This window comes from Spermophilus citellus (assembly GCF_964194105.1).
Source record: "Spermophilus citellus genome assembly, chromosome: 4".
In the NCBI taxonomy this organism is placed as follows: Eukaryota; Metazoa; Chordata; class Mammalia; order Rodentia; family Sciuridae; genus Spermophilus; species Spermophilus citellus.
Window position 1 is genome coordinate 216,792,071 of NC_138185.1, and position 17,161 is coordinate 216,809,231.

The 17,161-nt window shown below is 57.8% G+C and overlaps 1 protein-coding gene across 4 annotated transcripts in view; it reads left to right on the forward strand.

The window, feature by feature from the left end:
• Positions 1 to 17,161, forward strand: part of FAM181A (family with sequence similarity 181 member A) — a 38,840-nt gene that overhangs the window by 12,048 nt on the left and 9,631 nt on the right. The window contains exon 1 of one of the 4 annotated variants that reach the window (XM_081290565.1): positions 4,412 to 4,755. The exons of the other annotated variants lie outside the window; for them this stretch is intronic. The gene's annotated coding sequence lies outside the window, so the exon portion shown is untranslated. Of the gene's footprint in view, positions 1 to 4,411; positions 4,756 to 17,161 lie in introns of those variants that run through there. 4 annotated transcript variants of the gene reach the window in all.

Sequence of the window (17,161 nt, forward strand, 5' to 3'; positions counted from 1 at the left end):
AAGAGGCGGAGCCTGGAGGGAGGCCTTTAGGTCCTTGGGGTTGTGCCCTTGAAGGGGATGTGGACCAATATCTTTCGGTTTCTCTACTTCCTGGCTCATGACAGTGGCTTGCTCTGATTTTGCCCCAGCACCTTCATGGGAGGCCCAGAGCATGGGCCACCTGACCTTGGACAGGAGCCTCCAGGACTGTGAACTAAATAAGACTTTTCTCCTCAAAAGTTCATGTCTCGGGTGTTGTCACGGGAAGCTGACTGACAGGGCTGTTGGAATCAGCTCCTAGCTGCACAGGCTGGATGAGCCCTGAGGGTTTACCCTGGCCTTCGCCCAGCAGAGAAGATCCAGACTCAGCCGCTCAGGGTCAAGTCACCACCACAGGCACCACAGGGATACCTCAGGGCAGCCCTGGGGTGTCGATAGATAGGCTCCTGCATCCTTCCTTTAAAGCACTGAGTTTAAGTTGTGGGCAAGTTTTGGTCTACAGAAAATCGAGGAGGTGGTACCCAGAGTTCCCACATGCCCCCTTGCGCCACGCCCATTAGCCTCTTGTGCGAGTGCCGTCCAGGGCTAAGCCATTGTCTCATTGTCTGGCCTCTCGTCCCCAGTCCCCGTCCTGGTGCAGCCGAGTGGCCTGAGCCCTCTGTAGAATCCAAACCGTCCAGCGTGGCTTCGGAGACTGTCCTGTCAGGCGCCACAGCCCCTCCGTCCCCCTGCGCCCTGCTCCCCAGCGGCAGGCACACAGCCACAGCTCCCTCTGGGCTTTGCAGGTCTGTCCACACCTGCTGGGCTTCCCGCAGCCCCTCTCACCCCATCTCCACCGGCTCAGCCCCCTCCACCTCCAAGACCCACTCAAGGGCCCCTTGTCCAGGAGACGCTCCTCAGACCTCCAGGGTCATTTCAACACCCAAAGCGGAGTCTCAGCCCCTTTCTCTGTCCCACCACGGTCATAGAGGACACACCCACAGGCTGGACCTGGTTCTCCATGTGGTTGCTCCGACCCCACCAGGAACGTTCTAGAAATCCAGGTATGGGTGAGAGTGATGTGGGTGGAAACGACCTGAGGGCTTTCTCCTGGGGCTGAAGCAAGGACAGGTGCCAGGCTGTCTGAGGGCCATGGCTAGCGGCAGTGAGTGGCCTTGCCCCTCCCCTCCCAGTGGGCACGGCCCCCAGCGGGTGCCACTGCTGTCACCGCCGCCCTGGCACGGCTGTGGCCAGCTGCATCCTGCCTCAGCAGCCTGCGCCCAGTGGGTGATGTCTCTGCTGCCCTCTGGGCCGAGGCGGTGGTGGTGTAGGATGCCCCTGGGCGGGGACAAGGGCCCCATGCCCCGTGAATGTTCTCCTGTGGCAATGGCAGGAGGTGGGGTGGCCCTCTCTGGCTCCCCAGCTGTGCCTTGTCATGAACTCCCAGGTGCTTGGCGTTCCCACAGGCCTCGAGCCCACGACTGCTCAGCTCTGTGGAGCAGGGGTCTGTTTCCAGGTGGGCGAAGGACGCTGGCAGGAGGGGGTGACTGTCTCAGGCTGCAGTCAGGCCCCCCCAAGCCTCTCTCTCCGTGACGCTTTAGGATGAGCTGAGCTGTCACTGCTGCTTGACTGTGTGTGCAGTGGGGGAGGGGGAGCGGCCGCAGGGTCCCCACCCCCTGGGTCCCCACCCCCTGGCAGGCCCTGGAAGAGGAGCCTCTGGCCCTGGGGTTCCTGATGCCTGGGCCACCTGGTGGTGGCTCTGGGAACTGCAGGTGTAGACCCAGGGGGCAAAGGCCACTCGGTTCATTCTGGCTACAGGACAGGTCCACAGAGGCACCCGTGATTTTAGGGGTCCCCGCCTTCTGAGTCAGGTTTGGAAATCGAGTCTGCAGGTTGGGCCCGTCTGTGTCCTGCGGGCCTCGGCTCCCTGCCTGTCTCTGAGGGCCCTCTTCTGTCGGGAGCAGGTTCGCCCATGACACTTGGAAACAGCTTGGGAGGTTCTGTTCCAAGCGTGAGTTTCAGGGTTTGGGGAGAGGTCACGGCCCCTCGGCTCGGCAGAGTGCCTCCCCCGCTTCCTGGGGAGAGAGTCCATCTCCTCCTGGACGCTGGTGTCCGCCAGGTGGGTTTGAAGATGCTCAAATGACCGAGGCTGTCACCTGGGCGGGTGTGCCCAGGGCCTGACTACCCCGGGCCTGACCTGAGGTCACCTCTGGGTTAACAGCAGGCGGGTGGCGGGCAGGTCACCTCCTCTTCTCCTGGTGTTCACCACAGTCAAAGGCCACAGGGCTCCTCCTCCATTCCAGAGGCAGAGAGCGCTGCACGGGGCTGGTGGGGGGACGATGGCGACCACGACATGACAGAGCACTTCTCCACACACTCCTGGGCTCCGCACCCTGGCCTGGCCTGCTTCCTCTTTTTCTTGGGGCGACAGCACCCCATTTCCCCACTACTCAGGATTGACCTCTGTCCTGTGGGACAGCAGTATGTGCTCACATGTGCCTTCTTGCTCCCAGCGTTTCTTTCCTGCTTTTAAAGAAAAAGATGGTCATTAAAAAAATGATGCGTTAGGCTGGGACTGGTGATGCACACCTGTAAACCCCGCACTCCGGAGGCTGAGGCATGAGGATCGTGAGTTCAAAGCCAGCCTCAGCAACTTAGCAAGGCCCTAAGCAACTCGGTGAGACCCTGTCTCTAAGTAAAATATTTAAAAAAAAAAGGGGGGGGGCCTGGGGATGTGGCTCCATGGTTAAGTGCCCCCTGTGAGATCAATCCCAGGTACCAAAAAAAAAAAAAAAAAAAAAAAGATAGGATATCCCCGTTCTCTCCCTCTGTTCTGAACTTTCCTGGGGACCCTCTTCCCTGCTTCTCTCGCCCCATGGGGCCCCTCTGTCCTTGCCTCCTTGCTTGCTCCTCTCTCTTGGCTGGTCCAGCCCCAGGCCTTCCTGGCTGACCCTGGTCGGTGGCCTTGCCATCTGTGTCTTCTGAGGCCCAGGCCTGGCCCGGCTTTGCCGCCCTCTGTGCTTATCTGCTCCCTGGCGCTGATCGCGTTAGGAAGCCATTACCTCTGTCTCCCCCTCAGGGCTGTGATCACTTTCCTGTTCTTGGCACCCAGCCTGGCCGTGCTAAATAAATATTTGTTAATGATCGTGAATTAAGCTGCTTCAATTGAGCCACTATCAATCAGCGCTCGGCTTGTCCAGGGGCAGGGTGCTCACCGCCTAGAACCGGGCTCCCCCATCGGCTCCCTCTGGGCCGGCAGCGGCTCCCTGGGACGGACAGGGATCTCTCGAAAGGGTGTTCTGCCAGCTTGGCACTCAGGGTGGGGGGCGGCAGAGCAGGTGGACAGAGAGGCTGGACAGCCACATAAGCTGGGGAGGATTGTGTCCCGTCCAAGGGTCGCTAAGTCCTACCCCCAGCACCTGCAGACGAGGTCTCGCTTGGAAACAGGGTCTTTGCAGATGTGATCACTTTAAGACGCTGGTCACCAGGTCGAGGGGGCGCTAAGTCCTTCAGGGGGATGCTGCCACAGTCAGAGGAATGCCAAGGATTGCCGCACCCACCAGAGGCCAGGAGAGGCCAGGGAGGACCCCAGACTTCAGGGGAGCACTGCCCGCAGGCCTCGCCTCAGGCTTCTGGCCTCCGGAGCTGTGAGAAGTGTCCCTGTGTTAAGCCACTCAGTCTGTGGGTCCTGGTTATGGCCCAAGAAATGGACATAGCCCAAAATACTGACACGCCCACTGACAGGAAATGGCATTCATGTGACCTGACAGGGCCGGTGACACTGTGCAGGACAGCCTCCACTCACCAAGAATCCATTTCCTTGTCTCAGCCTGGCTGAGGGTGGCTCGTGCCTGGGGTCTGCGTGCTGGAGGGAGAGGAGGGGGCCTGGAAAGAGAGGAGGACCCCTGCCGGCCCTCTCTCCTTCCCCTGGCTCTGCCTGTGACAACCAGGCCCCAGGGCAGGGGCAGCCCAGTCAGGCCTGTGGCCTCTCCTGACCCAGGAGCTAAAAATGGGTTTTATGTTTTTAAAGGGTTGTAAAGGAGGAGGGAGAAGAAGAGAGGAGCAGAACCCACAAAGTCTAGCGCCTTCCTGAACCTCGCCGTGGACCAGATGCCCAAGGATACTACATGGACAGGAAGAGGACGTCCCATGGCAGAGTTTTATGGTTTAGTCCACTGCAGCATAATCCTGAAGTCCAGCTGTCAGTGCAGGCTAGCCTTGCCGGACTAGCCCAGAGACCCAGGGAGATTTTTACTGAGACTTCTGGGAAAGAGATTCTTATTCTTTCCTCCTAGACCCAAAACCTGAACTGTGTCCCGTCCTGCTACCAGTGAGTTCTGGGACGTAAGCCTACAGAGAGAAGGCAACCGAACCCTAGAGACAGCCATTCCTGCAACTGACCCTGCGTTGGACTGCTCGGCTTACAGGAGCTGACAAACCCTCCCTATGTCTTCAGACACTCTGGACTGGTTTCCATTACGTGCATCCAGAAAGATGCCTAGAGAGTTTGGGGTTGTGAGACATTGACCTTGAACCTGCTGTCATTCACTCAGAAAAAGAAGGAATCGCACAGTTTTGGTGTTTTTGCTGTAGCAGTGGTTACAATTCACGGTGCTGTTGCTCCTAACACACAGAATGTCATGAGGGCCTTTAAGGACAGTGGCTCAGAGCAGCTGCTTTGAACCAGGACTCTGAACTTAGGAGTGGGAGACACGAGGCAGGGGTGCGGTGAAGAGCTTGTCCACGCACCCGTGAAGACGGGGTGCTCTATACAGACCCACGAGGGCCAGCCACAGAGTGAGTGGCAGAGCAAGCCCAGGGGCGCTGCCTTTGTGTACAGGGATGTGCAGGAGGGAGGAGCCAGAGGGCGCCAACCTCGGGAGTCGCCCTGATCTGGAAGGAGACCCCAGGGGCTGGAAACCGTGGCTGCCTGCAGGGGGGCAGGGAGGGAGGGAGACCCCTGTGTCTAGTCTCCTCTGTGCATCCTAGGGGAATGGCTGCAGGAAATGCATACCTATGGGATCCCAGGGTTCAGCCCACAAGTGCCATGAACCATAACCCAAAGGTAGCCCGGCCTCTGCTCATCATGCACCTGTGCTCAGTCGCGTCCTCTGCGGGGTCAGAGAGACCAGGGCTTCTCCTTAAGTCAGAGGTGGCCTGGGAAGACCAAGATGGCCCTGATGGAGAAGCTGGAAATAGCAGCTCTGACTCAGGACCCACAGGGGACATGCCGGTGGCCTCAGCCTGAGGCGTCCCCAGCTCAGGAGACAGCCACGCTGGGGCAGGCGGGTGGGCTCCCTGAGCTTTCGCCACCCCCTGGGCCACCGCCGGGTGCCTGTCCTCCTCTGAAGCCGTGGCACAGCGCTGTGTGCAGGTCCCCTTGGGCGAAGGGAGCAGTCTGAGGGTCGTGCTGCCCGCACCTCCAGGGACAGATGCTGAGCCACATGGGCCCCTTGCAGTCTGCCCTGGGACGGTCGGCAGCTGGGTCAGCCTTCAGAGAACCGCAGGCCTGGGTCCTGGCTGGGCCGGGGGACTGTGGGGCCCCGAGCGTGGGCTGCTGCCAGGTCCCTATGTCAGAGCCACAGGCGGAGCCGGGGAGCAGGCCAGGCCACCAACAAGAGGCAGGGCCTGCAGCGGGGAGGACAGGGCCTGGCCCTCTACCAGCCTCGGCTCCTGCTGCCACACTGGCTGCAGTGTGCCTGTCCCCACAGAGGCCTCCTTCAGCCCCTAGTAGGTCCTCTCCTCTCTCAGAATTGCCACCAGCCCCCTCCCTCAGAGCCGCCATCCCAGCTCCTATGGTGCCCAGCCATGCCCAGCCCTGCCCCTCTCCCCAGGACATCCAAGAGGCTCGGGAGGCACCTTCTGGGGGTGGCCCATGCCCTGCGTCTGCTCTCGAACTCGGGACCCCACTCCGGCTGGGCGAGGAGGCCTGAGCCATACCACTCCCGGGACTCAGTCCTCTCACGGGGTCTGTCCCCAGTCCACAGACCACCCATCGTGTGGGCTCCTGCAGCAAGACCAGCTGACACCTGAGCTGCCCAACCTCCACCCTGCCACGTCCGGTGCAGGGGCACATAGTAGGCACTCAGCAAGTTCGCGCTGCTGTTGTGCTACTGGCCCAGCCTCCTGCATGGGCCTGACCTCTGAGTGGAGCCCGCGCCCTGCAGCCCCCGGGAGGATGGGCTCTGCCTCGACTGGCTGGTGACCCTGGAGTGGCCCATTTGTCTGCACCGCGACGTCCCCATCTGGAAAACAAGGTGTGAGGAGAAGCTTCCAAGAAGCTGGCAGCCGTGACCGGCGTCCTGTAGTCTCCCTGAAGTGCCAACACGCCCAGACCCTGGTCTGCCCCGGGCACCTTCCTGGGGGCAGGTTCCCGGCCCTGCCCGGGCACCTGGGGCTCCCGGGTCCCTCTCCACCTGCCTGGGTGTTTTCATACTGAGGTCCAGGGCAGGGCCAGGCTGGCTTTGCTCTCTGCTCCACCGGCTTCTCCAGGGCCGTGGGTGAAGGTGGCCTTGGCCACCTTGTTAGGACGCCATGGGAGGAGACATCCTAGGCTCTTAGGCAGAGAGGAGCCCTAGTGCGGGCACCCGAAGCTGATGCTGGCCCAGCCCTGGATGTCCTCTGGGGACACTGTCCCCAGCTGCAGTCACTCCTTTCCTGCGGCCATAGCCTTCCGGGCCCCTTGCTGCTGACACTCCAGTAGCGGTCACTCTTCCCAAGCAAGGCACGGCCACAGATTCCCTGCTGTCTGTGTGGACCCCCCCTCCCAGGTCCTTTGTTAGCGAGGGAGTTGGGGCTTGGAAATTCCCGGTGGGGCTAGCTGGCAGCACCCAGCTGGGGGCCGGGGACCCTTAGGCCAGCTCCCCTTAGGCCAGCTCCCCTGGCTCCCCAGGCTCCAGACCCTGCCATCTGGAGAGGCCACAGTGCCCTCTGCTGGCCGTTGGCTGGGGCCGCACCTCTGCAAGAACATCTACAAAGAACTGAGAAGGAGGAGGGAAGTTCTACCTGTGCTCTGCCCAGGCCCTGCCCCATCAATCCCCACCTCCCTCTGGGTCCCTCAAAAAACTCCTGGAGTCAGTCGCCCTCCTAACCCGACCCCCCCGCTATGCTCCTACTGGCCCATCTACTACACACCATTCATCTTTGACTCAGCCAAGCCCACTTCCTCCAGGAAGGCTCCCCAGACTCACCCAGGGGTACTGGCCTCCCCACTTCCTGCCCTGGAAGTCCCTATAAGAATATATCTTACCTGTCCATCTGCCTTTCCCTGCATGGCCGTGCACTCCCTGGGGGTGGGGACAATGTCCATCTGTCCTCAGCCCCAGTGCAGAGCTGCTCAGGGCAGGAGCTCAGGTGGGAAATGTTTGTTGAGGGACATTTTAGTATCAACCTACTGCAAAGGTTCTGAGCAGGACTCTTGTGTTGTGGGTGCCCTAGAACAAGACCCCCAAACAGAGCATGAAAATATGTCCTTGAGAGGAAGCCCAACCAACGTCAAGGTGTAAACGAAGATGGAACCTGCTTCCATCACTTCCCGCCCTTCCCCCTCAAACATCCCTGCTGGGCAGCAGGGGTGCCCTCCTCGCAGACCCTGTCCAGAGTGCCCTTTGACTTTACTTTTCTTCTCCCCCTTTTTTGTGTGACTCTAATGGGGTCATGCTAGACTCATGATTCTGTATTTTTTTATTTCGTGAAATGGTCCACCTTGAGGCCTCTAAGTCAGCACCTTCCTTCTCTTCAGTAGCTGCAAAGCGTCCCCAACCCTGGCACTACTGTACTGTGGGATTGTTGTTTATACCTCAGTGAATCTGGGGAGAAATGCATTTGCTTGGTGGCTTTTAATTTAATTTAATTTTTTTTTTTTTTTTTGCAGTTGCAAGCAACTTTTCTGTAAACAGCCTGGTGCACAATTCTTTGTGCCTGTGTGCGACTATTTCTGTAGAACTGACTCATAGAAGTGGACTTGCTGGGCCGGAGTGGGGGTGGGGGTCTGCTTCACATTTTAATAGACACTCTCAGAATACCTCCAAAGGTGGGTGCTGGCCCACCTCACAACACGGTGCTTCTCTTCTCCCCTCTTTGCAGCTGGGTGTTACCAGACTTAGAAAGGGCGCCCTTGAGGTCTCCCAGAGAAAAGAGGTCTGGGGGTTGCTCGGCAGGTGTGGGAGTCTCCACCTCTGGATCGCAGTGGAGCCACCCTTGCTTCTCCTTGGCCCAGGAGGGAGAGTCTGCCCGAAGCCCTTGCCCAGGCCCTTCTGCAGGCCCCTGCGGGCAAAGGGGCTTGGGAAGCCCAACCGGAGCCCCAGAGCAGCGTCCACATGGAGCTGCCTCTGGCATGGTTTCTAGTCCCCGTGAGATGCCAGGCAGTTCTTGGGGAAGCAGCCCCTCCTGCTCTCTGGGCGGAGAAGCCAGGTTTGGGAGAAGCGAAGATCCCAGGCTTGATTGTGCACTGAGAGGCCAGGAGGACACAAAGCTCTCTGCTGGATCTTGCAAGAAACGCAGGTTGTGGGCATAGACGCCCCTTGTGAGCTGCAAGGCAGAGTCCATTGGGCCCAGAGTGGGGCGTGCGGGGTGCTCGCCTCCTGTCCCAGCCCCTCCTCCTCCCCCCAGCAGGGAGAGCCTATGTGGAGGATGAAACTTGGAAATAGCTTGTCATGTGTGCAGATAGCTGGGGTGGGGGGGACACTGCCAACCCCCCCACAGGCCTCATTCACCCCACCCAGCCATGTCCTAGGCAGCTCACCAGGTCATGGGGGGGGAGATGCTCGCAACCACCTGAGGTGGGTTTTAGAACACGTTAGTCTTCGAGGCGCCCAGGAGGACATGGAGTGGTTTTTGTTGTCTGTTTGACTCCACTAGCCCGCACAGGGGGACTTGAAACGACCATGGAAGAATCAGACTAAGGAGACAGGAGGGAGGCTTTGGCGAGGTCAGCCACCAGGCCACCAGGCCACCAGTCCCAGGGCCGTGGAACCCCCTGGGGACTCTCACTCACAACTCAGGAACATGTGTGGCCTCAAAAGTGCATCTTTAAGAAGGTCAGAGGAGGGGATGTGGGTGCTGGAGAAGGGAACTGAGGGCTCAGGGCGCAGCCAAGGCCAGACACCGTGGGAAGGACCCCGCGCTAACACCTGGGCGTCTGCCCTCCTAGGTCTTCCTTCTTCCCAGGAGGGGAGCAGAGGAGACGGTATCATTCCCCTCTACAGAAGAGGGGACTGGCCCCGCCCCTGGGCATGGGTCTCCCCTCTTGGCTTCCTGGAGCCTGCAGGCCTCACGGGGACCTGGCCGACTGCTTGGTGGCCTTCAGAACTGAGCTCAGGTGCAGGAGCTTCCAGAGCTGCCGTGGGGCCCCCATTACCCTTCCTGCTTCACCACCCCCACCTGATGGCTCCTCAATTCCCCTCTCCTCTTCCCCAGCCCAGCCCCTCCAGGCAAAGTAGAGGAGAGGGCCTGCAGCCGGAGCCCCCTGCTTGGCGAAGACACTGTGGGGTCTCTGAGGGTCCCAGGTCGGCTGGGAAGAGAGGATAACCAATCATGGGGTCGGGTGGAAGACAGGTAGGAAGGAGGATGAGGAAGGATCTGGAATATCTGGGAAGTGCTGGGGTGGGAGGGGGCTCTGGTCAGAAGTCTAGGAGGGCTAGGAGGGGCTGGGCTGGAGGCCCCCAGCACTGGGCTGAGGGCAGAAGCCTGTTGGCCCCATCGCCCGGAGACCTGAGCAATTCCACGGCGCCCTCTCGTGGCCATTCGAGGCCAAGGCTCAGTGCTCAGAAGAGCCCTGCATTGTCCTGTCGAGGGTGCAGAAGGTGGGTTCAGGGCAGAGGGGAAGGCTACTGCTCCCGGGGCCAAGATTCTAGTCCTGAAATGCCACTGATTCTCCAGGTTGCTTTGGGCAAGCCATTCCGCCTCTCAGCCTCAGTCTCCTCATCTGATGAACAAGGAACCAGATGAGATGCGTGTGTCTCACAAATGGAAGTGTCGACCCCGGGCCAGCCCTGGGCGAAGCCCACTGGCTGTGTGATCTCAGCCTCCTCCAAAGACCTCCAGGCAGGTGCTACCTGGCAGTGGAAGAAGCTGAGGCTCAGAGAGGTCACGGAGAGGGGAGGAACTGGGACTTGAAACCTGGTCTGTGACCTCAGAGCCCTTTTCTCCCCTGCCCCAGGGTGCCTCTCATGGTCTCCAGGTCCCTTACAGGTGTCCCCCATTTGGTGTCTGCTGGAGAAAATAGATTTAAGCAAAAATTGGGGTCTTGCTAGGTAGATGAGACAGGAATTAAAGGGTCAGGACATTCAGACCTGGAGCCACCTCATAGAAAAAAAAGCAGTCATTGCAGGGGAAGAAATTATGGCCACAACTCAATTAGCCATCAAAAAATGTTTTCTGGGCCAACCAGCCACCGGGGAACACAGGAAAGGCGTGATGGAAACATGCTCAACAGCAAAGCCCTCGGTGTTGAGTATTAACCTTGCACCTGTTCACACCAAGCTTGCTGCTCCTGAGCAGCTCAGAAGTTCTTGAATAGTCATCCATCCAACCATCCAACCAACCAACCACTCACCCATCCATCCCCGGACCTACCCACCCACCTTTCCATCCATCTACCCATCCATCCATCTGTCCTCTGTCCATCCACCCACCCATCCATCCCCGGACCTACCCACCCACCTTTCCCTCCATCTACCCATCCATCCATTTGTCCTCTGTCCATCCACACATCCATCCATCCCCGGACCTACCCACCCACCTTTCCATCCATCTACCCATCCATCCATCTGTCCTCTGTCCACCCATCCATCCATCTGTCCATCTATCCATCCACCAACCTACCCACCCACCTTTTCATCCATCTACTCACCATCCATCTGTCTGTCATCCATCCATCCATCCATCCATCCATCCATCCATCCACCCACCCACCAGCCCACCCATCCGTTCACCCATCTACTCGTCCCTCCATCAAACATTATTGAGCCCTGAGCTATTGGCACCTGCTTCTCAGGAATCCCTCATCAGATGTGATGGAGCTTAGACACAGAGGCCAATAAACACAGAAGAGTGTGATTAGCTGCATGTTGTTTATCACCTTGAAACAAGCATTTATTATTTCACACGGTGACCTTGGGCCAGGAACCTGGCTGAGCTAGGTCTCTCAGCTCCAAGTGTCTCGTGAGGTTGTGGTTAAGATATTGACTGGGGCCCGAGTGTCTGCTTCCAGGACGGCCTGTCACCTGGCTTTGACAGGAGACCCCGTGTCTTCCCTGGCAGTCGGCCGAGGTCCTCTCAGTTCCTCCTCAGTGGTCCTCTGTTCAGGGTGGCTTGTGAGTCCCCACAGCACTGCAGCCAGCTTCCATGAGTGAGAGAACAAGAGAAGGAGGAGCCGGCTGTACCTGTTGACTTGGTTTTCAGGTGACATTTTTGCTTTTCCTTCTAACAAATATAAATGGATTAGAAGAGCATCTGGTCAAGGAGGCCGAAGTGGGAACGGGGCTCCGCCTCTGCAGGGAGGAGCACCCGAGGGGTTCTGGTCTGCTTCCACCCAGCCCGTGAGTGGCAGGTGCTGAGCTGGAAGTGTGCTGAGGGGTGAGAGGGCTGGGAGTCAGCCCCCCTGCTTCCAGGTGGAGGGAGTCTGGGCAGGGAGACTGTACAGGGGCAGCAAAGAAAGAGCTGGGCTCTGCCTCCTGCCAGCGCGACCTGGGGCAATTGCCCACCCCTTTCTGGGTCTCTGTTGTGGAATGAACCAAGACCACTCAGGTAGCTATTGGGAGACTCAGAGGCTGCAGAGGGAGAAGGGGCGGCTCTCGGGAGCCCAGGGCCCTGGTCCCAGGAAGCTGGTGGTGGGAGGACCAGATGCAGGGCCTCTGTGGCTTTGTGGTTCTGTTGAGTTGGCCACAGGAGCACACAGTAGGGAGCTGGTGGTGAGGGACAGCTTAGGGAATGTGGCCTGGTCTTCTGGCTGGTTGCTGCAGAGACTGGCTCTGAGGCCTACCTGGGCTGGCCCTCGTCCTTCCCTACCTTGAGCTTTCAGTGTCCTCCTCTGAAGGTCAAGGTGGGCTGGTAGAGCCCCCAGGGCCCCCCGTCCTGATATTCCAGGAACTGACTTTCCCACTTGGAAATGTGCTGCAAGACATGGGCTGGAGGGAAAGAACTGGCCAGTCCAAGTGGTCACCAAGCCACAGGTGAAGGCTTCTGGACAAAATGGAGATGGAAAGAAAAAGAGGTGACTTGAGTTGCACCTCGTCCCTGTGGGTGTTTCTGGGGATCTCCTAGTTCTAGGCAGCAGACAGCATCTGGATCTTTGACTCAGGGTGCTCAGGGTTAAAGGTCACCTGAGCCGACACCCCATGCTCACACAGTGCTGGAATCTACACTCCTATCTTTCCCCAGCTGACAGGCCAGCTCCTCTTGGTTGCCTCTAGAGACAGGGAGCTTGCTCCCAGCAGAGGCAGCACCCAGCTGATGTGCTGGGGGCGGGGCTGCCTGGATGATTGGCACTTGTGCAGGGAGCTCAGCCCTCCAGGGCCTGCCCCACCCATCCTGCCCCTCCTCTTCCCCTCAGCAACAGTGGCTGAGGCTTTGCCCCTGGACGTTCCCTGGGGAAAATGATTGCATGACCCATGGGATCCAGGGCCATCTTACCAGATTCCCCCCAGTTTGGAGGATCTGGGAAGGATGTGGGGCTGGGCGATTCTCACAGGGAATCAGGGACTAGGAAATTAGTACAACCAGGGGGACTGTGTGCACATAAACATGCTCTCAAGGGACACGTCATCGTCACCACGGCACAGTCCTACTAGGCCATGGAGCTCCTCTGATAGCCACTGGGTGGGCTGGAAGGAGCCCCTTTTCCAGGTCTCCCTTCTCTGCAAAGCAGCCATCAACTGCCTGCTTGTCCAAGCCTGAGGTCCTGCACCTCCCTCCCTCCTGCTGGGTCTGACCCAGCGTCTCCTTTCCACGCCTCTCCACCCCGAAACATCCTGGCCTGCCCAGGGGTTGGGGCCAAGGACCGGGCTCCTGTCCTGGTGCTGCCACGGGCTATGGGCTGGCCGGGCCGTGCTGGCAGCAGAGGGCCCTTCTCTGAGCGGCTCACCTCTTCTCAAGAGGGATGGAAGGGTGGGGTCCCGGTGCCTAAATACACCAAATATCTGACAACACAGGGTCCTTCTGCAAGGAGCTAAAATCAGGCACAGCAAGAGGCAGCACCATTACCAGCCATTACCGTGCCCCCCTGGGAAAGTCACTTCCCCCTGTGCCTTAGTGTCCTCATCTGTGAAGTGGGGCTGACCTTCCGAGGGAGGAGTGGGCCAGGGCCCCCTCTGATGGCTCTTCCCCCTGCCCCACCCTGTGGACATCTTCCAGCCTGGTCAGACCCAGGGCATCCTTGGGACCCATCTTGGTCTCTACGGTCCCAGTGAGCCCAGCAGAGTACCCTAACTACCCCCAATTCACAGATGAGACAAATGAGGCCCTGAGAGGCGAGGGCACCCACGCAGTGCAGTCATCTGAGGAGTGTCACCCCTGCAGGTGTTGACCCGCTCTGAGGGGGCCTTCCGCGTGCCTAGCCCAGGTCAGTGCCAGAGGAGACAGTGCCAACCTGGGAGAGCTCAGCCAGGGTGCTGGCGGGGAGTGGGGTCGGCTCCAGCATTCACGGTCATCACAGGTTATGGAGCAGAACCTTGTTAGGGAGCCCAGAAGGGAGTACCCGTGCGTGAGCAGGCAACCTGGTCTTTGGCTAGATTTTTTATTTATTTTTTGGTGGGAGGGCACCAGGGATTGGACCAGGGGCACCCAACCTCTGAGCCACATCCCCAGCCCTATTTTGTATTTTATTTAGAGACAGGGTCTCACTGAGTTGCTTAGGGCCTTGCTTTTGCTGAGGCTGGCTTTGAACTCGTGATTCTCCTGCTTTGGCCTCCCGAGCTGCTGGGATTACAGGTGTGCTCCACTGCGTCTGGCTGGCCAGTTTTGCCACTACCCCTTTCCCATGGCAAGAGTGTATAGTCAGGGGATTTTTAAAAGTGTGCTGTGGGCTGTATTTGGGACACCCAGAGTTGTGATCAGAAATAAAAGTTATATCTTGAAGAACAGGCTCCAGGGTATCACTGGAGAGGGACAGGCAACTGGGACACTGGGAATCTGGAAGGCCAGAGGGACAGTGCCCACCGGGACCCATCTGGAGGGCACAGTGGTGTAGACAGACCGAGTTCTTCCATTGCCCCGATCCTGACTTTCCTAACCTGTCAAACGGGAAACGTGACTTCTACCCAGAAGGTTTTATTTATTCGTGGTTTTATCGAGGGTTTAATGAGAATCGGAGACGCAGCTCTTGGCACATGCAGAGGTAAAGGGAGGCAGAGCCCCGCCTGTCACCTGAGGAGAACCCATTCCCTGGAGGCCAGGCCCTCTGATGCCCAGGCTGTGCTGTCTGGGCAATGCAGCTGAGTGACAGGTGTGCCCAGGGGTGGGGACAAAGGTGGCTCTGAGATGCTCTTGCTGTCTGTGGACTGTTTTGCTACTGGCCTTGGGACTTCCAAAATGACTCAGGAGCCACCAACCCTTTTACTCTATGTCCTGCTTTGTTTATTCATCAAGTCACTTCTCAAGCATTTATTATGTACCTACTGCATGCAAAAATGAGAGAGGAATCCCACCTTTCTTCCCAACCTAACCTCCCCTCGCCTGCGCCTGCAGCAGCCCCCTCACCTCCCCCACCCCGCACTGATCCCCTCTATGTCACCACTCCCCACGTGGCCTGGTCCCTCTGTGTGGTGCCTTCTCTCTGGCTGTGTTGTCACCTTTTGCCCCTGAAACTGAGCAGCGTGTTAGAAAGACCCCGGGGTCTGGAGCCGGGGAGGGTGGATCTGAACCTCAGCTCAGCCTCTCACTAGCTGTGAGGTTACTTCCTGAGCCTCGCTTTCCTCCTTTGCCAAATGGGGGACTGTTGGGATCCCTCAGAGCATGTCATGAGGATAAAATGATCAGACACGTAAGCTGTGTCCCACGGTTAACGCCAGGTGTGGGCTCAGAGCTTGTTTGTCAGTGTCTGTTGTCACAGACGTTGAACAGACGTCCCCTGGCCTAGGAGGAGGGAGACGGGTCAAAGGAATAGATTCCTGAATGAGCCATTCCCTTCTCTGGGGCTCTGTCCCCTTGAACAAAGTCACAGGGTTGGGGGATCGAAACACCAGGCTTCGTACCCTGCGATTTCACACTGGACTCGGGGACCCAGGAACACAGCTGGCCTCAGGCCACCCTCGGGGCAGACCTCTCTAGTCTATCAGAGCAGCCTTAACGCTGAGCCAATCCCGGGCCTCGGAATCTTTCCAAAGGCACCTGCCAGCCACCACCCATCAACTCCGAGTTGACCGTTGAGATCAAACTGACTTTTCCTTCCTGGCCAGCACCTTGAGTGGAGGAGAGGCGCTCGGAGAGGCCCTGGAGGACACGGTCAAGGTGACGGGCTTGCAGCGCTGGGACCCAGGTGGAGGACAGTGGCACGGATGTGGGGCCACGGTCCATCTGGGCAACTCCCCAGGGGCACAGAGACATACCAGGTCCTCCAGGGTGGGGACACACACACCCGGGAAGCCTTCACCCAGGCAGCCTTTAGACCCAGCCCAGCAGGGGGCAGGCCCGGGGCACACCAGGCCACGCGCTCTCGCCGATGATCTCTTCCCCTGCCTGGGAACCACGCTGGCTCCTCCTTACGGATGGGGAATCTGAGGCTCAGAGCTTATCGGCCTTGATGAATAATCATGAGATCACAGCAGTGGCCGTGGGTTGGCGCCATCTCCGCTCCCTCCTGGGCAAGTCACTTAGCCTGTGCCTCAGGGTCCTCACCTGTCATCATGGAGGAGCTAGTCCAGGGGAATCTTTGGGAACATTGTCCGGCACTTGGCTGGTGAGCTATTTCCCAGGCTGCTTGCCTAGCTGTCCTACGCGTCCCTGGGACCTTGGAGTCTATGCTGCACACAGTAGGTGCCAACCAGGTGTGCCTGCACCTGACCCTTCCCATGCTCTCCTGCCTTCAGGGGGGCTTTGCTCCCCCCATTTTCCTTAACACGCTCCAGTCTTGCCTCCATCGCCTTGGTCCCCAAACAGAGGCTGTGGAGTATAAGCAAAAATGATCCACGGGCAGGAGAAATGGACAAATCCACAGCCACAGCAGGGGACCTCTGCACGCTCAGGAGTTGACAGAAAATCAGAAAGGACATGGGGGCACTGAACAGGGGCACCAACCAACAGGATGTAATTAACATACACAGACACTCAGGCCAGGCCACCAACAGCAGAATACAGGTTCTTTTTAAGTGAACATTTATAAAAATAGACCATACTCTAAGTGATTAAAAAAAAAAAAAACCTAAAAGTATTTAAAATCTGCTGGGCACAATGGCCCACACCTGTGATGCCCACTACTCAGGAGTCTGAGGCAGGAGGATCACAAGTGCAAGGCCAGCTTGGGCAACTTGGAGAGGCCCTGTCTCAGATTTTAAAAGGGAGGGGACCCCGGGGCGGTAGCTCACTGGTAGAGCACTTGCCCAGGACTTTTGAAGTCCCCAAGTACCTCAAAAAATAAATAATAAATTCTCTGACCATAATGTAACCAAACTAGAAATTAATAAAAGAAAGATAGTCTGAGAACCTTGGAACACTTAGAGATTAAAACAGCACAGTTCTAAGTAATTCATGGATCCTAGAGGCTCTCTTAAGGGAAATTTCAAAGTATCCTGAGCCAAATGAAAACGTAAAGGCAACGTTGTAAAAATGTTGAGGTGCAGCTAAGGCAGCGCAGACAGGAAATGTTACAGCACTAAAATGCCTCCATTCAACAAGAAGGGTCTCAATCATGAAGCCCTACTTCAAGAAGCCAGAAAGTAAAGAAAAATAAACCCAAAGAAAGAGGGAGACAGCAAAGAACAAAAATAAGGCAGAAATCAATGAAACAGAAAACAGAAAAATAATGGGAAAAATGGAGAAAGAGCTGGTTCTTTGAAACTATTAAATATTAATAAACTTCAAGGAAAACTGACAGAAAAAGCAGATCAGCAAATCAGAAATGAAATGGGATGTCACCATAGATCTGGCAGACATTAGGGAAGGACAAGGTGACTGGGCACTGTGTGCACACCTGTGATCCCAGCAAGTTAGGAGGCTGAGGCAGGAGGACCCCACATTCAAAGCCAGCCTAGGCAATTTAGTGAGGCTG